This window comes from Emys orbicularis, chromosome 7 (assembly GCF_028017835.1).
Source record: "Emys orbicularis isolate rEmyOrb1 chromosome 7, rEmyOrb1.hap1, whole genome shotgun sequence".
NCBI lineage: Eukaryota > Metazoa > Chordata > Testudines > Emydidae > Emys > Emys orbicularis.
In genome coordinates, this window is record NC_088689.1 from 99,886,720 (window position 1) to 99,910,938 (window position 24,219).

The following is a 24,219-nucleotide window of genomic DNA, read 5'->3' on the forward strand; positions in this document are numbered from 1 at the left end:
ATCTCTGCTCCAGATGCTAATGAACCTACCCGTGCACACACCCAGCTCAGCAATTATCAGACCAATTCTAGTAATGAATCCTTAATTGATATCCAAATACTAAAGCAGCCTAGTTGCATTGTGAGCTCCCTGGAAGAAAACACCACCCATAGCCAAGAGTGATCAGCTCCTATTGTCTAGTCTAAAGAAAACCTTTGAGTCACCAGCTTACCTATAAACAAATCTATTGTTCTCCCTTGAACAATTGTATTTTCTCTACAAAAATCCCTACTCACCCTCTAGTCAGGGTTCTGATGCTAAGGCCTTGGCTACACTGGCGCTGTACAGTGCTGCAACTTGCTGCGCTCAGTGGTGTGAAAATGCACCCCCCCCCCGAGCGCAGCGAGTGCAGCGCTGTAAAGCGCCAGTGTAATCAGCGCCTGCAGCGCTGCAAGCTATTCCCCTCGGAGAGGTGGAGTACTTGCAGCGCTGCGAGAGAGCTCTCGCAGCGCTGGCGGCGCGACTACACTCGCGCTTTGCAGCGCTGCCACGGCAGCGCTGTGAATCCCCAAGTGTAGCCAAGGCCTTAGATCCAAACTATGCATCAGTTCCACTGGAACTCCATCTTCTCCTGACTGATCGTGCTGGTGGCTCTGCCTGTCTCCAGCACTCAGGACCTTCCACTACCACCATCACCTGGGAACCCCGACCAGTTCAAGCCTCATGGAGTGGGTGAGAGGTATTAACCTTTAATAATGTATGTTATGTTGGTTTAGCCCTCCTTGTGTAGTTATCACTATTATTCAATAAATAACTTTTATGGCTAAGTTGGTTGCTTCTCTCTCTCTTGCTGAACTTTACTCTTCTGTGTTTTTAGCTTCCCCCATTCACTCTACAGCAACGCTTCTTTTACCTAAGCTAAAGATCCCTGCAGCGCCCAAAATACTGTGGGGTGTGCTCATCAAGTAGGTTACTGCCAGTACAATTGTGATGTGAGAGTGGGGATAGGGACGTGCTGAATCTGGGATGCATAAGGGTAACAGCTTGAAAGTGCTGCTTAACCCAGTCCATGGAGCCCAGGGGCACATAAGGAAAGGCAGCGTGAAAGTGCTGCTTCATCCAGCCCAGTGAGTCCAGAGACATATAAGGGGTCAGCTTGACAGTGCTGATTGACCCGGTCCACTCAGACTTGCTCTGTTAATGTGTGTGTGTTCATCCGGTTTTGGGGCTGAAGAAACCCAGCCCTAGGGAACCTAGGTCCTGCAGGGTAGCGCCATTGGGAGGGGACTTGCAGCAGGGAGAAGTAGAGTTCTATATGAAAACACAAGTGACACAAACAGTACATTGATAGAATTACAGAACCCCCTTCCCCAGAAGAGTAACCCGAATAAATGAGCATACCCCAAAGTAATGGGCAAATCTGGTAACAGGTCCCTCACATCATTTCATTTCGATTTCGACCATTATGAATTTGTACAAAAAAGGGTTGTTGTTTTTTAATACACATTCCAAAACACAAAGTTGTTTCCAACCAGAAAAAAACTGAAATTTTCGTTTTGGAAATGTAATTTCCAACCTCCCTTCTACCCCCCACACCATTTTTTCCAACCAACCCTTTCCTGTGAAAAGCTTTGGCTTTGATGAAATAGCTTTTTCCGTCAGAAAAATACATTTTGATGAAAAATTCCCGCCCAACTCTAATCACTAGTCACTTGGCTCTGGTCTTTTGCTGTTCCACGGGGCTGCATGTGAAGTTTGAGCTGCACCCTCTGAGTTTTCTCTACATACCTAATCACTGTGGGGTACAGCTCAGTCGTGTAGAGGTAGACACAGTTAAAGGAGGCAGCAAGACAGCCTTTTCCAACGACAGCCAGAACGGTGCGCAGGGTCTTCAGATCTTGGGAGAAGCACACAACGGAGGAGGGTTAAGCACGTGGAAAAAGGCTGAAATGCTCAAGAAGGATCAGGAGTCAGTGGGATGTATCCCCAGCCACTGGTGCCGATGGGGCCAGATCCCCAGCTGGTACAAATTGGCTGTAACTCCATTGGAGTCAATGGAGCCAAATCCCCAGCTTCTCCATTAAAGCCAAAAGGGGCAAGAAATCAATGGAGCTGGGCTAATTGACACCAGCTGAGGATCTGTGCCTCGGTTTGCCATCTAGAAATAAGAGTGATAGTCCTTTCTGTGTTGTGTCTATTTAGATTGTGAGCTCTTTGGGGCAGGGCCTGTCTCTCCCTTTAGGTCTGTGCAGTGCTCGGCACAATGGGGCCCTGATGTCATCTCGGGTCTGTGCAGCACCTTGCCCAATGATCAAATACTAATAACCATCTACCCAGCTTTGTTTGTGAAACTGTGTCTGTCACCCCTCCCAGACAGCGGCCCATCCACTTCGCAACCATCTTGCAACAGGCCAGCCTGGATCAGGCTGAACATGTCTCTCAGGTTGCTTCATGGGGAAGTGCCATGGCAACTGGTGTCATAAACACGTGTCAGCTGCTTCAATCCCTGGCAGCAGCAGGTGGTTCTGTACCCTGCAGTACCTCAGCCACAGAACACAGCTGTGACGTATCCGTGGGCTTGAGCCCCATTAGCCCTTATGGAGCAGCTCTCCTGGCTCTTCTCCCTCCCCTGCAGCTGACCATATCAGCCAGGCTTTGGACCTTTGGTAGGACAAAGGCTTGAACACTTCCGGATCGAACCCTGAAAATCCAGGACACCAAGTAACCACCTTGTGGGACAAAGATGTTGGCTAGGATAGAGAGTCCAGCCAGGATGAGGGTCAAGGCCTGTGTGAACCGGCGCCCGATGAAGCTGATTGTGAGGACTGAGATGAACTTCGCTGGGAAATCAACAGCTGCAAAGACCAGCTGGATCAAGAAGATATTGACACCGAAATTCTGCAGGTCCATGGCCAACCCATAATAGGCAAAGCTGGTGGAGAACCTGGGTGAAGCAGACAGGTATTGATGCATAGAGTCCTTATCATTGAGTTTATTTGTTACTAGCATGTTCTCTTTCAGCAATAGGCCCTGGAAATGTGTTTAGTGGTTGGAGTCAGGACCCCTGGGTTCTCTTCACTGCTTTGGGTGGCAGTGTAGTCTAGTGGGTAGACTGCACTGTGTTCTGTTCATGGCTGTGGGAGGGGATTAGGGTCTAGTGAGTTAGACTGGGGAGCAGCTGGGAGCCAGGACTCCTGGGTTCTATTTCCAGCTTTGGAAGAAGAGTGGGGCCTAGTGGTTAGAGCAAGAGGGTGACTTTGCGCTGTTGTTAACTCTCAGAGAGGAATGGGGGCCAATAGCTGGAACAGGACACACTAGGCACCAAGGATTCCTGGGTTCTTTTCCCAGCTCTGCACATGGAATGTGTCCTAGGACTAGGAATAGGTGACTATAGGAGCCAGGACTCCTGGGTCCTATTCCTGCTTCTGGGTAGAAGTGACTCCTGATGGTTTTCTCTACATGCTGTCTCCCAGGTGGGATTTACCGAAGTCTAGCTATAATTGAATTTTGATCTATTGGGATATTCAATCGAGGTGAAATTGACTGTCACTGACATGCCATGGGATGAAGTGGAGCGTCAATGGGGCTTAGTAGAGCTGAGCAAAATTTTTCATCTAAAACTTTTTTCAGCACAAAATGCAGACTGAATGACATCAAAATGTTTAGGGAATTCATGTCCTTTTTGCTGAATTGTTTCAGATAAAAAAACAAAAGCCCCACAAAACCAAAACAAAACAAAACAAAATCTAAATGTTTTCAGTTTTGGTTCAAAATGAATCTTTGTCTCAAACATTCCTTTAATTTTATTTTAAAAAATCTTAAAATATTTAAAATCAAAACAAAATGTTTCACTCGATTTTTTTCAACTTTTTGATTAGAAAAAAATGGTTTTCTGTTCAACCCCAAATGATTTTTTGTACTGATTTTTTGGAATTGCCGGCGGGTCAGAAAATCCATTATTTGCCCCATTCCTCAGCAAATAGTCGTGCCTGGTTTACTTGCTACAGGCTGCTTCATATAATAGTCTCAGCTTCCTCTTTGTGCAAGCACAAGAGCCGACTAACCATACAAAGCAGAGCCAGAAGAAGATCCGGCGTACGACAGGGGTCCGCACCAGGTCGATGAAGGTATAGCTGCTCTTTGCAGAGGCCTTTTCTTTCTGCATGTTGGATCTCAAGACCTGGGGAGAGAAGAGAATTCTGGGTAATGGCATGGGGCCTCCATGGTGGGAAAGGCCTGGAAACAGAGCAGGGGAATGGGAGGGAATGAGATTCTGGATAATCCAGCGGTGCCAAAATTCTAGTTTCAGAGGAGGCCTCAGTCTAGACAAAATAATGTGTACATGTAGGAAGGGATGGATGGATGGATAGATAGAAGGGTGTGCATGGGGATGGATGGATAGAGAGGTGTGTGTGGGGATGAAAGATAGATGGAGATGAATAGAGATAATATGTGTATGAGTATATGTTTATAAAAGATAGGTGTTTATGTCTAGAGATGGATACATAGATGGCTCGATAGGTGGCTATAGGTAGAGAGATTGATAGAAGATACCTTGTACGTATGGGAATCCCATTGTACGAGAAAGAAGTCAGACCATGGTGAGAATACCATTGCTCAAGGAACATTAAAGCCAGTTGCGCCACTGGTGTACATGTGCAGAGTCCCCATGACATGTGTGCAACCATGCTGATTTATATCTGCTTGTCTCGCGTGCCTATATCGGCCGCTGGAGTTGGTGGGAGCTCTCAGCCTCTCTGAGATCCAGTCTTACCTCTATGTTGAGTTTGTCTCCTTCTTCCTTCTTCCGGTTTATCCTGGCCACTCTCTGGAGCTGCTTCACTGCCTCGTCAGGTCTGCCGGCTATTACCAGCCAGCGGGCGGACTCCGCGAACCACCTGGGAAGCAGAAGATATGAAACCACACCTGCACTGAACACGTGCATTGCTCTTGTTGAACTGCGATCAGCCCCATTGGAGCACCTGCTGTTCTTCTACACTAAGGGCAGTGCCCAAAGCCAGTGCAGGGCACAAGCAGCGACAGAGGCAGGAGGGAGCATGTTGTGGAATAGCCTCAGTGGAACCTGCATTCTCTGGTCTATCTCCTCCCCCCTGCTACCTGCCGCCCCCTGGTGACAGCCAAGTGTTACTGCAACCTGAAGCTCCATTCCCGTCAGGAGACTGCCCAGTGGCAGCAGGTGGTATTGCACCTTGCCATGCATCAGGAAGGAAGGATGGTGATAGCCGAGACCTGACTTCAATTCCCTGCTCCCCTGTCACTTAGTCTGTCTCTGTGTCTGAATCCCCTTATCTGTACAATAGGGTAATAGCACTGCTCTCCCTCAGAAGGGTGTTGTGGTTACAGCAGGTTGGCACTTTTCTGCTGAAATATTTTTCCATTGAAAAATGTGGGTTTGTTCAAACTGAAACTGTTTGCAGGGAAAGGTCGGTTTCAATTAATCTCTTGATTTAAAAAAAAAAAAAAAAAGAAAAAGCTTCAAAATTTGTCCTTTGTCAATATTAAAAGTTTCAACAATTTTGTTTCAAAATTTTTGATCATTTACACTAAAAAAAAGGGTAAAAAATAAACAAGCTCCAGATCAAAAAGAAAAATTTCAAAATTATCAAAAGGAAACATTTCAACTGACCCAACCGGAATATTTTTTCAGATTATCAATTCACAAAAGTTTTCCTGGGTTTGACTTTTGGCCAGATTCAGGATGGGAAAACTTTTCAAAGTCTCAAAGACTCTCATGTTTGTTGCCAGCCAGCTCTAGCTGTGAGGATAAATATATTAAACACTGTGATGTGCCTAGATACTATGGTGATGGGTGCCAGATAAATACCCATGATAGGTCAGTTCCTCATATTACCCAGCAGTGACATTATGGGTGGAGTAGAGCCCGCTTTGCTTTCACTGGAAATTTTTCACAATATTTTAAATTTTTTTCAACAGAACAAAAGTTTTCATTTTGTTTCCATTTTGGGAAGGTTTTTTTTTTTATTTCCTCTGTCTTATTTCCTTTTGCTTTCATTTTTCCACTGGAAAATGGGGGAAAGTGGAAAAAAATGGCTCCAAAACATTGAAATGAAAATTTTTGTTGTGTCAAAAAATTAACAAACTTAGAAAGAAATGGTTATCTTTCAGCAACCCCTCCCCCCCCGCCATCCTGAAAACTAAAATAAAATGTTTGCTTTCGTTGCAAATTTTTGAAGGAATTTTTTTGGAGGAAAGCCATTTTTCATGGAAAACAAATTTAAGACATCAAATCTTCAACTCTCTCTATTCATACGTTATCCTTTTAGTCTTGCCATTTCCCTGGTTTGCTAAAACAATTCCAGGTATGAAACTCCACAGCTTTCATAGTTCTTTGTTCATTATTTGCATTACCGTAATGCCCTGAAGACCCAGTCATGGGGCAGAACCCCATTGTCCCAGGCGCTGAACAAAAAGACAGTCGCTGCCCCAAACAGCTTATAATCTAAGGACAAAACAAGCAACAAGTGGATACAGACAGAAGAGCACAAGAAAACAGTGAGACAATATTGGTCAGCATGATAGACAATGATCTCTGCACACCAGCAGCCTAACCGTCGTCAAGTTTTTTTTTTTTAAGCCACACAGCAAAGGAGCGTTTGAAGAAGGATTTGAAGAAGGACAATGGGGTACCTTTGCTGATGTTTACAGGGGAACTCCTCCCAGGTATGAAGGGCAGCATGATAGAATGCACAAAGGTGCTTGTTTGAAAATTTAGCAAGCGGGCAACGGAGGCAGGCGTCATGGGCCAGTCGGAGTTGTGAGTCAGCACTGTGCTAGGGAATGACAGATGGGATAGGTATGGTGCAGTAGGGCGTGAACGGCTTTGAAAGTGAAGAGGAGTAGTTTATGTATGATGTGATGAAGAACGGGGAGCCAGTGGAGGGCTGCAAAGAGAGGTGACATGGACAAAGCGATGAGACAGGGAAATGATCTTTGCAGAAGTGTTTTGAATGGATGTAAGTGGAGCAAGATTGCATTTGCCAAGGCCGGAGAAGGGGATATTGCAGTAATTGAGACGCAAGATTATGAGAACTAGGATAAGAGAGGTTTCAGAGTAGCAGCCGTGTTAGTCTGTATCCGCAAAAAGAACAGGAGTACTTTTGGCACCTTAGAGACTAACAAATTTATTTAGGATAAGAGATTTGTTTATTCTACTTGCTTAAAGTTTGTTTGGATGTAAGTGGAGCAAGATTGCATTTGCCAAGGCCGGAGAAGAGGATGTTGCAGTAATCGAGATGCAAGATTATGAGAACTAGGATGAGAGATTTGTTTATTCTACTTCCTTAAAGTTTGTCTCGTTCCTGCATCCAGTGAGAAAAGCAGGATGGAAGGGGAATGGATCAGAAAGGATAAGGGTGAGCTAACCTACCAGGAGTAGATGAAGCAGATGAAATAGGGCAAAGACACCACAAGCTGCAGCCAGCGCCAATTGGGGATGGCGTAAACCACCCCAGCCAGAATGAACTGCCCGATTGTGTAGCAGTATCCATACATGGTGACCACAACGGCCTGTGTGCAGGTAGGTGTCCATTCCACAGCTGGGGAGAGACACACACAAAGGGAAAATAATCTCTCTGTCCTTGGGCTGATGACCTCCAGTGGTCATCAGCAGCAGGAACATGTACAAGAGATGAAATAGCTCCCCAGAACCTGCATTCCCCGATCCATGCTTCCTTCCCCTGCTAGTTGCATGCCACCTAATGGTGGTAGGTGGTACTGCACCCTGCTGGAGGCACTCCATCCCCCCTCGCCATGGCAGCAGCCAGTACTGCGCCCTGCAGCAACTCCAGCCCCCTGGTGGCAGCAAGCAGTACTGTACCCTGCAGGGCTACAGCAGCACCAGTCCCCCAGTGGCAGCAAGCAGTACTGCCCTCTGCAGGGTTGTCAACACTCCAGAAGACCCCCCAACGGTAGCAGGCTGTACTGTACCCTGCAGGGTTGCAGCAGCTCTAACACCCCACAATGGCACACTTATGCACCCTGAAGTACATCAGCCACAATACACAGCAGTTATGTAATTGAATAAGCTGAGTCCCATTAGCCTCTGATACCCAACTGCCCCTGGATCCTTCAGTTCCTAGAGGACCCGTATACATTGTATAGTGCAATGGACTTTCTAGTAATGAGGAGGGCATTCTGTAGCTCCTGGCTGATGCACATGGCCTGTGCCTGTTCTGTAGAAGACATACTGTGGAATATCTGTTCTGTTGTGAATCATCGTCATCTGATGACGGCACTCCACTCTAAATAGCTTCCATTCCATTCTTGGGGACTGTAGGGGTTCGGCCGGGGCTCGTCCCTCTCCGGGACGGCTGGGAACCAGACTGCCTCACTACTTCGGTCCGGTGAGTCGGGGAATTAGCCTGGCTGTGCGGCAAACAGTCGGCACCTCAGGCAGGGGCTGAGCATACAGTTCAATAATGGGCCAAGGCCCTGGGTCAGGGCGGGGCAGCAAACAGTTAGAAGCTCAGGCCCTCAGGCAGGGGCTGAGCAGACAAATAGGTTTCGGAGGCTCAGGTCCTGGCTCCGAAGGCCCTGGGAGAGGGGGAGACTGCCACCCACACGTTGGGTGGAAGGAGGGACACAGGCCCACCCACTCCACTGCGTCCCAGCCCGGGGCCCTAGCAGCGGCAGAAAACTCGTTGCTGCGTCAGTGGGGATCCTGACCGCAACACACTGACATTGGCTCTGGGTGTGCTGCAACCAGACTAGGGTCGGCTGCCCCCGGGCTACTTCCTACCTCCCCCTCTAGAGGTACCTGCGTCTGGACAGAGTCTTCCAAGGAGTAAAGCACCATGGGCTCCTCTGGGTACCGGCGGGCAGTAGGCTTGGCAGCTCCTCTGGGTAACTTGCCACAGACGAGTTTACCAGCTTCTACGGGGTCTGGTCGGCGTCTGGCCAGTCCTTGGGTTGGCCGCAAACTGCAGGAGTCTCCCAACCAGGAGCTAGGCCACAGGAGTCTGGCTTCTCCGGTGGCCGGGCCTCTAGTGAGCTCTGGGGTTGGGCTTTTGTACTTCCTCTCCTGCGCCCTGACCTCTGGGGGGTGGGCGCAAGCTCCACTGGCTTTGCCCACTGTGGCATCCGGAGGGGCTCGTCCCCCTCCGGGGCGGCTGGGAACCAGGCCGCCTCACTACAGGGACCTGCATGCTATTGGAAGCTGCCCTGTTTTGTGGCATCTCCTGTGCTCTGGCACTGCAGAAGCACATGGAGGTGGGATTGTCCCAGAGAACTCAGTTCTCGTTTAGATACCACATTCTCAGAAGAGGACAGGCCCAGATTTCGAGGTCCAAAATACCTCCTAAATAACGTGCTCAGATCTTTGTCAGCTGTGGCAATCAGTGTCCCAAAGGGAGCTCCTGCGTGCTTTGGTAAATCCAGGTTGGAATGGGACCTAGGACTTTTGGAAAATCTAGCTCCCGATTTTTGGTGCTGAGAGCTTGGACATCCCACCCATGCGGTGTGTGCTTCTGGTCTCTTTGTGCTCACACCACAGAGTAATTTATCAGCAGCAGGAACAAGGCACCTCCGTCCATCCCCAGTAACCAGCTCATCTTGTGTCTGGGATGGCAGGCGCCAGACACACTTACACAGAGAGACACCGTTCATCACAATGCCCGAGAAGGCCATTCCAGTCAGGAAACGGAAGATGCAGTAGGCAGTGAAGCTGGGCGAGAAGGCAGTGCTGGTGCCCGTGACAGCCATCTGCAAGTAGCACCAGATCAAGAGAGACCTGCGGCCAAACCTGAGCCAAAAAGAACCAAGAGAACACGTGAGGGAAACCCAGGATACTGAGGCAAGTGTGTTCAGAGTGGAAGTTAAACCTGGTGCAAGGAACTATTTGTGCCATTGACTGGCATGGCTTCCTGGCTTGGGGAAGGGGCAAAGAGGCAGGAGGCCCCAGTTCTAAAACCAGCTCTGTGGCACGTGACAAAAGGTTATTGATGAAAATACTTCATGTCAGCCGTGCTGTAGCTGCTAATGATGAGGCCTGCAGGGCTGGATTAAGGCAATCTAGGGCCCTGGCCGTCGGGTTATCCCCTGGCTGGTATTTGACTGTTAGAAAAACATGCAATCTTGATTTAAAAATCTCCAGGGCTGGAGAATCCACCGCAGCCCTTGTGCCGTTGTTCCAATGGTTAATTCCTTTTGCTGTTAGAAATTTGCACCTTATTTCCAGTCTGAATTTGTCTAGCTTCAATTTCCAGCCACTGGCTCGTTAGACCTTTGTCTGCTAGATGGAAAAGCCTCTTATCAGATTGCTGCTCCCCGTGTAGGTACCTATATAGAGAGCCCCATGTTTTTTGCAAATGTGAAATAATATGAAATAAAGCTAAAAACTCACCCTGCAGTGGAAGCTCCTGTCCTGTGAAGCTGGGCCTGGCTTCCCACTCTGAACCGGGGGGGGGGTGCCCGGCCAAACTGAGCAGCACTGAGACCCCGTGTGCCAGGCCACAACGCCCTGAGTCGAGAGCCAGGCCCAGCCGCACCGCACAGGACCCAGGAGCCGCTTCTGCGGGGTGAGTGCAGGGCAGGCTCGGGGGTGCAAGACTCAACTCCCCCAGAGCCTCCCAACTCCTGGTGGCAAGATTCATCCCCCCTCCAGGGCCTCCCAATCCCCAAGGCAAGACCCGGTCCCCCTGCATGGGTAACATTAACAAAACAAAAATAACAAGAAATTCCCCAAAATAAAATAAACAATTATTAAAAGAATTCAAGAGGCTCCACTTACAGACTGTGATCAAGTCACCCCTTAACCTTTGCTTTATAGATCGAGCTCCTGGAGTCCAGGGCCGCCCAGAGGATTCAGGGGACCTGGGGCAAAGCAATTTCGGGGGCCCCTTCCATAAAAAAAGTTGCAATACCATAGAATACTATATTCTTGTGGGGGCCCCTGTGGGGCCCGGGGCCGGGGGAAATTGCACCGCCCCCCCCCCCCACCTCTGGGCGGCCCTGCTGGAGTCTCTCACTGTAAGGCACGTTTTCCAAGCCTTTAATCATTCTCGTGGGTCTTCTCTGGCCCCTCTCCAACCTACCAACATCCTTCTGGAATTGTGGACACCGGAACTGAACACAGGATTCCAGTAGCAGTTGCACCAGTGCCAAATCCAGAGATACCATAACTTCTCTCCTCCTGCTCGAGATTCCTGATTCCCCCAGGAATCAGCCTTGCTCGGCTTCATAACGACATTGCTCTCACCTGTCTGACAGACCTCCAAAGATGATGCCTCCCGCCAGGATCCCAGCCATGTAGATGGACTGAGCCATCTGCTTCAGCTGCCGGGAGTCACACACCAGGTCCCACTGTAAGGGAGAGAGAAAACGAAGCTGGGCTCCAGGAGGAAGACTGGCTTGTGGTTAATGCCCCAGACTGGGGCTGAGATTTTCAGAGCCATTAATGGCATTTAGACAGCCAGTACCCATAGCAATCATTACAATTCATTTTAATTTGTTAATTACAAGTCCAAAGCTACCTACTGTGGAAGTAGAGCAAGGCCTAACAGGGATTGGAAGGGGATTTTAATGCAAACAGGCTTTTTTTGTTGGCAAGAGTCAGGCTAACTGTAACCCTAATAACGCAAGATTTGTAGAAGCGAGAATTGTGTAAGGCAAGTAAAAAAACTGTGTAAAAAGTTGTTGCGACCTTGTGTAAATAATATAAAATGTAGACTAAAGTCTAAATAAATAAATTAAATTAAATATCAAAATAACCTTTGTATAAACAAAATGCAGCTGTTGCTCATTATTGTCTGTAACAAAAGGTATAAATGCTTGCTGTAATTGTTTACCTGTAGAGAGACCTGCCTAGGAGGGGGAGACCCTGTGTCCTAGTGCACTCTCTCCCTCTACACAATTGCTTGAGATAATAAAGTATCTGACTTTGCTGCATCCAACCAAAAGAGTAAGAACTCTGTTGTTCTCCGACACTACATTTAATGGGAAATGTGATCTGCAGGGCATCACAGCCTTAATCTCTCTGAGCACCTAGCACAGTCTCAGTTGGGGTCTGTGCAGTGCCCAGTGCAATGAGGCCCTGATTGGAGCTGGGGTCCATGCAGTATCCGGCCCAAGGGTTCCCCAGTCTGAGCTGGGCTCTGTGCAGTGCCAGGCACAACAGGGCTCCACTCTCAGCTTGGGTCTGTGTAGCATCTGGCACAGTGAGTCTCCGAACTCAGCTGGGTCTCTGCAGTGCCTGGCAGAATGGGTCCTTTCGATGTTAATGTAGGATCAAATATAATGATCCCAAGTGAGACGGATGGTTTAGAATGGAGTGAGGGTTCAAGAGACTGGGACCCCTACTCCTAGCTCTGACACTGACTTACTGTGACTTTGGACAAGTCATGCTGCCTCACTGTGCCTCAGTTTCCCCCAGTTGTGAGATGGGATAGTAAGGTTTAGTCACTATTGTAAAGCCCTTTGAGATCTAGGGGAGAGCAGGGTTGGCTCTTAGCATCATTCACAGTTCCTTTAATGCGGATTAGTGGATTATGTCCAGTTTAATTGAGAGGAAACTGACTGCAAAATGGACGGGGGAATTCCCACCCCAACCAGTGCAACCACCGCTTCCTCCTAGTGATATACTGAAGGAAAAAAGCTTCTGTGAAGCGTAAAGGCCATGTCCTGCTTTCCTTTACACCTGTGCAATGGCAGCCTGTAGCGAGGCGGTGGCCTACCCCACAGCCCTGCTGAGGGCCGAACCTCCCCTAATACCAACGTGGGCGGAGCCACCGGTTCCGGCGCCCGCCCCTCCGAGGTCACGGCCCCGACCCGGAAGTATAAAAGCCCGCCTGCAGAGCTCAGTGGAGCCCAGGTCGACGGAGAGAGCAGACGTCCGTGGCCGAGCTCCTGCTTGGGAAACAGCCACAGGCCGCGACCGGCCTGCTGACTCACCGGGCCGGTCGAGCCTACCTCTCGCCCGGTACCCCGAGGAGGACTGGCCAAGCCTGCCCCGTGCCAGGTACCCCGAGGAGGACTGGCCGAGCCTGCCCCGTGCCAGCTACCCCGAGGAGGAGCCGAGCCTGCACCGTGCCAGCTACTCCGAGGAGCCAATGCTGGTGGAGAGCACCGACGACACTAAGACGGCCCAGGTACCATACGAGGATTGTGGAAGTAGCCCGGGGGCAGCCGACCCCAGTCTGGCTGCTGCACTGCCAGAGCCGATGTCAGTGTGTTGCGGCCAGGATCCCCACTGACAGCAGCGAGTTTCCGTCGCTGCTAGGGCCCCGGGCTGGGACGCAGTGGAGTGGGAGGGCCTGCGTCCCCCCTGCCACCCACTCCTTGGGTGGCAGACTCCCCCTTTTTCCCTGGCCTAGAGAGGCTGGGTTTCTGACTATTTGTTCGCTGCCCCGCCCTGACCTAGGGCCTGGGCTGCTACAAACCCTGACCCAGCCCCTGCTTAAAGGCCTGGGTATTTGCCTGACTATTTGATTATTGCCCCGCCCTGACCTAGGGCCTGGGCTGCTACAAACTCTGACCCAGCCCCTGCTTAAAGGCCTGGGTATTTGCCTGACTGTGTGATTACTGCCCCGCCCTGATTGAGGGCTCGGGGCTCTTTTCTGACTGTAGCGAGGCGGTGGGCTACCCCACAGCCCCACTGAGGCCCGAACCGCGGCCCAAAACTACTACACGTGGTACCAGAAGTGGGGAGCCTCTTGCCCAGAATGTGGGCACGAGCCCTTGATCCCTGTGAGAAGGGGTCTGGGGGGGAGCGGTCCCCTACAGGAGACATGGACTTAACCAAGCTCTTCACGCTCCTGACGGAGAGCCAGGAGCGACAGCAGGCGGCCCAGCTTCAGCAGCAACAGCAGCAGCAGGCCCCCCAGCTCCAACAGCACCAACAGCTCGTCCAGCAGCTGGGAGCCCAGCAGCAGCAGCTGATACAGGACCTGACTGTGCAAAACCGGGAGTTCCAGCAACAATGCTTACAGCAGCTGGCGACAGCCCTGCCCTGGCCCACGGGGCCCCAGCCGGGAGACCCGGATGGGGCTCCCCGATGCACCCTGCCTGTAAGACTGACAAAGATGGGACCACAGGATGACCCCGAAGCCTTTCTGGTGACCTTCGAAAGAGTCGCGCACGTTGCCGGGTGGGCGCCAGACCAGTGGGCCACCCTCCTGGCACCATACTTGACGGGGACAGCGCAAACGGTCTACGGGGGGTTATCCACGGAGGATGCAAGAGACTATACCCGGGTAAAGGCGGCCATTTTAGACGCTCTAGACATCAGCCCCGAAACCTTCTGGCAGCGGTTCCGGGCTCTGTCCTACACCCCGGGCGCCTGACCCTGGTTGGTGGCCCAGGAGCTGAGAGACCTGTGTCGGCGATGGCTACAACCCGACAGGCGGAACCCCGAAGAGCTCACTGAGCAAATTCTATTGGAACAGTTCATCCACATCCTCCCGTCACGGGGGAGGGCTTGGGTCCTCCGCCACCGGCCTCCAACTGTAGCAGCCGCCGTCGCCCTCATGGAGGACTTCCTGGCGGCGGAAACCCCGGTCGGGCCGGGTATGCGGGGCCACCCTCCAGGGCTCGATCGCCCCAACCCCGAGAGACGGGCGAGCACCCGAGCCGAACCACGGAATCTCCCGTGGAGTCAGGAACCCCGGTATAGATGTCCCGAGGGTCTCCCTCGGCCTGCCCCCACGGGGCCCGAGACCAGGGCCGGCCGTGGCCCGCGGAATCCCCCTAGGAACCAGGGGGGAGGCTCAGCCCGACCCAGGCGACCCGAAATCGGGCCCTGTTTCTCCTGTGGGCAGCGTGGGCATCTCCAACGTGACTGCACTGAGATGGACTGCAGCTTTGGGCACGTTTGCGCCGGAGAGAACCGTGCCCGACCGCCGCAGGCTGCTAAGGTCACCGTGCCCGTCGTTGTTGGAGACTGCCAGACGCGGGCCCTGGTTGACTCTGGCTGTGGACAAACCCTAGTCTGCCAAAGCCTGGGCTTCCCTGAAGACCCCCAGCTGGGGAACATCCTATTGCAGTGCATCCATGGTGACGTTCGACCTTACGCCAGTGCCCGAGTCCCACTGACCGTCGACGGAGTCACGCAGACCATGGTGGTTGGCCTGGCCCCGCGACTCGCCTACCCCGTGATCTTGGGGCGGGACTGGCCAGAGTTCCTGGACTTCCATGCGCAGGAGAGCCCCGATATCACCCCAGCCTTGGAGAGGGACTGCCGCGAGGACCCCGCCGAGGAGGCTGAAGAAGCGGGACCTCGGAGCCAGGAAGGTGTGCCTAAAGACCTCCCACTAACGTCGACAGATGACCCTCAGATCGGCACGGACTTCTGCCGAGACCAGAAGGAGGATCCCACCCTGAGTCGGGCGTATGAACAGTTGGCGGCGGTAAACGATGCTCTGATTGATCCCGCCCGGGCCAAGGTATGGCCCTGGTTCGAGCTACGACATGACCGCCTCTATCGGGTGGACCGAGATTCCCGCACCGGGGAGGTCCAGAGACAACTGATGGTGCTGCGGTGCCACCGACGAGCGGTGATGAAGCTTGCCCACGACGTCCCCGCGGCCGGGCACCTGGGTCAAGAAAAGACCCTCACCCGGATTCTGTCTTGGTTTTTCTGGCCTGGGGTGCACCAGGAGGTGCGAAACTATTGTAGCTCCTGTCCGGAGTGCCAGCTCGCTGCTCCCCCACGGACGGTCCCGGCCCCACTAGTCCCCATGCCCATTATGGAGACCCCGTTCGAGCGGGTGGCCATGGATTTGGTGGGACCCCTCCCGAGTAGCCGGGCCGGGTTTCTCTACATCCTGGTCATAGTGGACTACGCGACCCACTTTCCCGAAGCCGTCCCGCTCCGGAGCATCACCGCAAGGACCATTGCTGACGAACTTGTCAAGGTCTTTGCCCGCGTGGGCTTGCCCCGGGAGATCCTCACCGACCAGGGTACCAACTTCACCTCCCGGTTGCTGCGGCAGGTCTGCAGACTCCTTGGGATTAAGCAGCTACGCACCTCTGTGTACCACCCGCAGACCGACGGCCTGGTCGAGCGGTTCAACCGCACCCGGAAAGACATGCTGCACAAGTTCTCCCCTGAGGACCTGCGCCAATGGGACCAATTGATCCCACCATTGCTCCTGGCTGTCCGTGAAGTACCCCAGGCCTCCACCAAATTCTCTCCCTTCGAGCTGCTATATGGCTGTTGTCCGAGGGGACTGCTGGATCTCATGAGAGAGACCTGGGAACAAGCCCCATCACCCACTCAGGGCCTTCTCCAGTATGTCCTCCAGCTGCAGGGACGCCTAGCACAAGCTGGAACTCTCGCTCGAGAGAATCTGAAGGCCGCGCAGGAAGCTCAGGCCCAGACATATAACCGAGAGGCCTGAGTCTGTGAGTTCCAACCGGGCGACCGGGTTCTACTTCTCTTTTCCTCCAATGAATCCAAACTACTGGCTCGGTGGCAGGGGCCATATGAGGTGATCTGGAAGATTGGGCCGGTCACCTATGAGATCAACCAGCCAGACCGCCGGAAAAGGGTCCAGCGATATCACGTCAACCTCCTGAAACCCTGGCGGGAACGGGAAGGCCTCTTAATTAATCCCTGTCCACCAGAACTCGAGTTAGGGCCCCGGGTTACACCGACCGAAGACGTCACCACTCCGCAGCTCGGAGAGTCCTTGACTGTGGAACAACGGAAACAGACCGGGTGCCTCCTGCAGGCATTCCGTGGGACGTTCACCACCCAGCCGGGCTACATGACCCTCGTGTACCATACCATTCAGACGGAGCCGGGGGTGGTGATCCGAGAGTCAACGAGACCCCTACCCTATCGTATGCGACAGGTCGTCGAGGAGGAAGTCCGAGCGATGCTAGAGCTGGGTGTCATTGACCCATCCCAAAGCGAGTGGCGCAGCCCAGTAGTCCTGGTTCCCAAACCGGACGGCACCCAGCGCTTTTGCATCGATTTCCGTCGTGTTAATTCCATCTCGAAGTTCGACGCCTACCCAATGCCTCGGGTAGATGAGCTGCTGGACCGTTTAGGCAAGGCCCACTTCCTCACGACCCTTGACCTAAGCAAAGGGTACTGGCAGATTCCCCTCGACCCCATGTCACAGGAGAAAACTGCTTTCGCCACCGCCACGGGCCTCTACCAATTCACCCGGATGCCCTTCGGTCTCCATGGTGCCCCCGCGACGTTCCAGCGGCTCATGGACCGCCTCCTTCTTCCTCACCACGAGTACGCGGCCGCGTACCTGGACGATGTCGTCATCTATAGCGACCGGTGGGAGAACCACCTGGAGCGGGTAGCGGCTGTCTTGAGGTCCTTACGAGCCGCAGGGTTAACCGCCAACCCAAAGAAATGTTGTATCGGGTGGCAGGAGACCACCTACCTGGGCTACACGATTGGAGGTGGACAAGTGAAACCCCTTGTGGGAAAGGTCCAAGCCCTAGCGGCATGCCCACCACCCACTACGAAGTGCCACGTACGCCAATTTCTGGGACTTGCGGGCTATTACCGGAGGTTCATCCCCGATTTTGCCTCCATTGCAGCCCCCTTAACAGAGCTCCTCGTCAAAACCAGTCCCAGACGAGTGGAATGGACCCCGGAGTGTGACAGTGCCTTCCGGGCTCTCAAAGACTGTCTCTGCCGCGAACCCGTCCTGTACAGCCCCGACTTTGACCGAGGGTTCGTCCTACAGACCGACGCCTCGGAGGTAGGACTAGGGGCAGTCCTGTCTCAGGAGGTGGATGGGGAGGAGCACCCAGTTATATATCTCAGCCGGAAATTATTCCAGCGAGAGAGACACTATGCTGTAATAGAGAAGGAGGCCCTGGCAGTAAAATGGGCCTGTGACGCCCTGTGTTATTACATCCTAGGGGCCCCCTTCATACTAGTCACTGACCACGCCGCGCTTCGGTGGTTGGCCCGGATGAAGAACAATAATATGAGGTTAACGCGGTGGTATCTGGCGTTACAACCCTATGCTTATACCATCCGCCATAGGGCCGGTAAGGACCACGCGAACGCGGACTTCTTGTCCCGCCTGGGAGAGTTGGATGGGTCTGGCCCCGAGGGACGGGAGCCAGCCTTGGGGGGGGGGGTAGCGAGGAGGTGGGCTACCCCACAGCCCTGCTGAGGGCCGAACCTCCCCTAATACCAACGTGGGCAGAGCCACCGGGTCCGGCGCCCGCCCCTCCGAGGTCACGGCCCCGACCCGAAAGTATAAAAGCCCGCCTGCAGAGCTCAGTGGAGCCCAGGCCGGCGGAGAGAGCAGACGTCCGTGGCCGAGCTCCCGCTTGGGAAACAGCCGCAGGCTGCGACCGGCCTGCTGACTCACCAGGCCGGTCGAGCCTACCTCTCGCCCGGTACCCCGAGGAGGACTGGCCGAGCCTGCCCCGTGCCAGGTACCCCGAGGAGGACTGGCCGAGCCTGCCCCGTGCCAGGTACCCCGAGGAGGACTGGCCGAGCCTGCCCCGTGCCAGCTACCCCGAGGAGGACTGGCCGAGCCTGCCCCGTGCCAGCTACCCCGAGGAGGAGCCGAGCCTGCACCGTGCCAGCTACCCCGAGGAGCCAATGCTGGTGGAGAGCACCGACGACACTAAGACGGCCCAGGTACCACACGAGGAGGATTGTGGAAGTAGCCCGGGGGCAGCCGACCCCAGTCTGGCTGCTGCACTGCCAGAGCCGATGTCAGTGTGTTGCGGCCAGGATCCCCACTGACAGCAGCGAGTTTCCGTCGCTGCTAGGGCCCCGGGCTGGGACGCAGTGGAGTGGGAGGGCCTGCGTCCCCCCTGCCACCCATTCCTTGGGTGGCAGACTCCCCCTTTTTCCCTGGCCTAGAGAGGCTGGGTTTCTGACTATTTGTTCGCTGCCCCGCCCTGACCTAGGGCCTGGGCTGCTACAAACCCTGACCCAGCCCCTGCTTAAAGGCCTGGGTATTTGCCTGACTATTTGATTATTGCCCCGCCCTGACCTAGGGCCTGGGCTGCTACAAACTCTGACCCAGCCCCTGCTTAAAGGCCTGGGTATTTGCCTGACTGTGTGATTACTGCCCCGCCCTGATTGAGGGCTCGGGGCTCTTTTCTGACTGTAGCGAGGCGGTGGGCTACCCCACAGCCCCGCTGAGGGCCAAACCGCGGCCCAAAACTACTACACAGCCACTTGAAGCTGCAAGGATTGAAGTCGTCTGGGGGGCCAGAATGTAACTGAGAACAGCACATGGCCCTGGATGAAATTCTGCACTGACTTAGGCTGTTAATAGACATGCAGGGGCTGTAGCTGTAGGTTGGTGCAAATTTTAAGATCAGATACTAGGAAGAGGAGGATTGATAGATAGATACTCTGACCCTCTCTGCCCAGAGGACAGTGAAACTTACTTGCAAAAATCTATGAAAAGGCATAACTCCAACAAAAATATTTTCAACTCATCCACCCCATGGTTTCAGTATCCTTTTCCCAGCCGGTTACGCGCGCTGCAGCAGGTCTTGCTCTCACGTACCTCTGTAATGATGGTGCTGGTGAAAATGCTCTTGTCGTACACCCACCCATCAGTGTAGGTTCAGTCTCCAGCTCGGTTAGGTTTGTGACTGTGGCGTTGGAGTCTAGGAGCTGCCACTGCATAGTGACAAAGCGGTGACACTTCTCTGGCTGCTGGTTGCTGTCCATGGGGACGGAGACCCTGAGGAGGTCCTTGGCAGCAAGTTTTCCGGTGAGGTTGGTGTAAGGAATGTTGTTGATGTTGATATGGACATGGCATTGGTGCTCAGAGGTGGCAGCAGTGAAGTTCTGCAGGAGGTTATGGCTGGCCATCATGAAAACTGGGATAGCCAGTAAGATAGCATAGATGATTTGGAAGCGACCCATCCCCCCGACGTGGTCTAAGAGCTCGGCAAAACTCATGGTGCCGGGTTGGAAGATTCAGCACTAACCGTCTAGGTTAAGCAAAAACGATGGGGATCGAATAACGGACGTTACCTGAATAGGTCGATTACTTGTAAAAATTAAACGTTGTGCGATGAAAATATCTACACAGAAAGACGTTAATTTGAATCCAGCTTGTATTCCACTTCACAACTTCAAAGACAGCCATAAAGCGCAGCACTTCTTACAAAAAGTCAGCTGTTGGCAAATAGTGTCCATGGATTCTTGATGGTGTAGTTTCCAAAGAAGAGGCGTTGAGTTATATTCTCCCTAAATAACTGAGTGTGCTACCACGTTGCTTCTCCTTTGTTGCAAAAATCCGCATGCAACCATTCCTAGTTTCCTGTCAGCTGCGGGAAAACTCCACACACCTTTTCTATGAACTGTAGACGCATAAGGGAATGGTTTTGCCAAGCTTAATTCCACATTGATCCTTGGATTTTACCCACTGGAAAAGCAGGTGGGGGTTTATATATCCCTCGGAGGGTTATATAAGGCCTTAAGCAGGTCACTTGGTTAAAATTTTACGTTGTTTTGCATGGATTAAGTCCAAAAAAGAGAGAGTCTGAAAGCAATGTGCTAGATACGGTGCTAAATGCTTCCAGTGAAGAGGTAACAAACACACTGATCCAAGCTGCTAAACCACATTGCCTTTGGGTGAGTATATTATTCACACCACAGGGCTAGAAATTAACTATAACTAAAAAGGATCCAGATTTAGCTGAGATACCACAAGTCCACCTCTGTCCTGAGTAGTGTCACCAGACAGCAAATGTGAAAAATCGGGACGGGGGTGGGAGGGTAATAGGACCCTGTATAAGAAAAAGACCCAAAAATTGGGACTGTTCCTATAAAATGGGGACATCTGGTCACCCTACTCCTGAGTCGTCACTATTCTTAAAATACCACCTGGATATGCCCAGCTGAGATTGGGGCCCCGTTGTGCTAGGGATTGTACAACCCCATAGTGCGAGCCATCCCTGTCCCAAAGCGCTTACAGTCTAAATAGACAAGACAGACCAAAGGGAGGGTTGTAATTAGCGTTGGTCTGAAAAAATTTAGCAAAAGGTTTTTGCAGGAAATGTTCTGCAGGAAAGTGTCGTTTTTGACAAATGTCTTGACTCTAAAACATTTTAAGAAAAAAGATTTGAAGATGAAAAATTGGAGATTTTCAGTGTAAAATGACTTTTTGTTTAGAAAAAGTATAGTAAAAAATGTTTGGAAAATACAAAATGGTTGAAAGATAAACAAAACGTTTCAACTGACCCAACAAAAGTGGCGCATACGCTTGTGCTGGGCCCACTACACAGGGTGAATTGTTCTGTCCTGGTTCTCCCAGGAGCAGACAGCAGGTGTCAGGTGCTATCAGAGGCACCTTTATAAGATTGGCTGGAGACTAACTTGCCTCTGCTCCTTAGTCTGCTGGGATCATTCAGACCTGAAGCGCCTACTTACACAGCGAAACAGAACTGACCGAGATGCCAGAAATGGCCAGGCCGGTGAGGAAGCGGAAGACGCAGTACGTGGTGAAGTTGGGGGAGAAAGCAGCACAGATGCCTGTTACCGCCATTTGCAGGTAGCACCAGATCAGGAGGGCTTTCCGGCCAAACCTGCAGCACAGAGAACAGAGTTAATGGGGGTGTGGGGAGATCAGGAAGCTGGCCCAGGGCAGGGAATTTGGAGGCTGATATGATTGCACCATATGGCACCCATTACTCCTACTTTGGTGATCTCAGCTGCCTCTAAGCACTGTTTGCAATGGAGAGTGCTTGAACCAAAATTCAGGGTTAGGAATTAATTTGAATGCATGATGTTATCCCAGGACACTTCTGCCGATGCCCCTCAAGCCCGAACTGCAGCCCTCCTGCTGTTCCAGCCCTGGCCTCCCCTCCCCCAGCTCTGTGATGCCCCTTAACCTTAACCCTGTTCCCTCTGCCAATTCGTATCAGTTGTGACCTGCAGCATTCCCAGCAATCCCTCCCCAGGGCCACTACACAGTCCTGACCTGCAGGCAGTAGGTACATAACCATTGTGACATGTTTTTGGAGCTGGGGTTGGTGTGGCTCCAGCTCACACTAGCAACATGAAAGCGTGTGGAGCTCGGAGTCGCAGCCTCACCATCTCACCTGTCCGTGAGGCGTCCAAACACAGCTGACCACACCAGCCATGTAGAGCGACTGCGCCATTTGCCGGAGTGTCCTGGACTCACACACCAAATCCCGCTGCACGGGGGGAAGAAAACAGAGACCAGTGAGAGCAGGAAGATTTCAGGGCACACATTGCCTGAGCTGGAACTTTTTGGAAGTGCCTATGGGTGGCGGGGAGGGGAGGTTGGACACGCTGTAGCCTGGTCTGTAGAGAGGGTACTTTGATCCCCGGGTCTCGATATTTTGCTCCAGGCAGACACAGAGATGGGAAGAGGTGGCTTTAACCCACACTTGTGCTCCCCCTTTCTGGACCCTACTTAACCCTGGGGTATGTGTAGAGTGGCCTTGGAGCTGCTCCGACTTCCACTCTTCCTCCTGATGCCCCAGGGAAGCAGAGCTCAGTGCAATCAGGCCACACTCTCTATGCTGGGGAGCTGGGAGTGGAGCATTTTTACTGGCCTTCCCACAGGGTTTCCACCCCCACCCCCCCACTGGAAAAGCACCAGCTTAAAGATGGATTCCAGTTCAGGTGACATGATCACATGTCACTGTAAGACTTCATTACCCACTTGCCAGCACATTCATATACAGGAAGACTTACAGGTAAAACAGAGCCATCTACAGTCAATTGTCCTGGTTCATGGGAGTCATCAAGATTCCAAACCACCATTAATGGCCCACACTTTGCATAATTACAGTAGGCCCTCAGAGTTATATTTCATATTTCTAGTTTCAGATACAAGAGTGGTACATTTATACAAATAGGATGATCACACTCAGTAGATTATAAGCTTTGTAATGATACCTTACAAGAGACCTTTTGCATGAAGCATATTCCAGTTACATTACCATATTTTCATAAAATCATATAGAGTGCAACGTCACAAGAGGTGGCAACCCTACTATCTTGTGTGGTCAGTTATACCTGTGCCAAGGGAGAAAAACAGTCTGCCAGATCACAACAGTAAGAGATTTGGTGGAAGGACTGTCTCTCACTGTGTGTGTACATATATAGAGCCTAGTGCAACGTAACAGTTTACAAGCTATTGTGTTGTATTAGCATAGCACATATAGATCCCAAAGGCGATCTGGAGCCCCATTGTGCCAGGTCCTGCCCAGACCCCAACTGAGATCAGGACTCCATTGTGCCAGGCGCTGCACAGACCCTGACCGAGATCAGGGCCCCAGTGTGCTATACCCACATAGTTAGAGACAGTCCCAAAGAGCTTACATTCTAAATAGACAAAGGACGGGAGAGGAAACAGAGAGGAAGTGATTTGCCCACAGCAGATCAGTAGCAGAGCTGGGAATAAAACCTGGGTCTCCTCCTCTCCCAGCCCAGTGCCCTAGGCACTGATCCACACTGTCTCCCTATGACAGCACTGCCTGGGCTATACAGAGTCAGGTTTCTCTCACCTCAGTTATAATGGTGTCGGTGAATAGGCTCTTATCATAGGTCCACCCGTCTACACACGGCTCATTATCCAGCTCTATGGTGTTGGTGCTTGTGGCATTTGGGTTTAGGAGCTGCCACTGGGTGGTGACAAACCACTGGCACTTCTCCGGCTTCTGGCTCCTGTCCATGGGAATGGAGACCCAGAGCAGATCTTCAGCAGGTAGGCTGGCTGTGAGATTGGCATGATGGGTGTAGTTGGCCATGATGCGCACTTGACAGTGATGCTCTGGGATCCCAGCAGTGAAGTTCTGCAGGAGGTTATGGCTGGCCAGCATTGAGAGTGGGATGGCCAGGAATGCCACATGCATGACTTGGAAGCGTCCCATGCCACCAATGCGGTCCAGAAGTTCTGGAAAACTCATGGCTCTCGGGTGGCGCTGGGTCGATCAAAAAAAAAAAAAAAGACCAATGATGGATGAGAAGAATACACTCTTCCCCTGTGTTAGCAAAATATCTCAGTGGTTTGGCCAAAAAGTAACTGCTCAGTGGTGCTGATTCATACCATAAAATGGAAGTATGGCCACTTGGGATGCTTATGCTGAACTTCTTGTAAGGTATGTGCATCCCAGGAAATAGTCCCTTAATACCACAGGTTAAAATTGCAGAAGTTGGCAAGTTGGCTTAATAACTTTGCAGGTTGCCACCTGCATTAAGTGTCTGTTGTTTTTCCTGTTGCTGTAGAAATCCCAGGTTAACTGGTCCCAGTTTGCAGTGGCAAACAGTTCAGT

The 24,219-nt window shown here is 52.1% G+C and overlaps 2 pseudogenes; both read right to left on the minus strand.

The window, feature by feature from the left end:
- Positions 1-1,676: 1,676 nt before the first annotated feature.
- LOC135881232 (solute carrier family 22 member 6-B-like) lies at positions 1,677-19,867 on the minus strand (annotated as a pseudogene).
- Positions 19,868-21,335: 1,468 nt separating this feature from the next.
- Positions 21,336-23,853, minus strand: LOC135881578 (solute carrier family 22 member 12-like; annotated as a pseudogene).
- Positions 23,854-24,219: the final 366 nt, after the last annotated feature.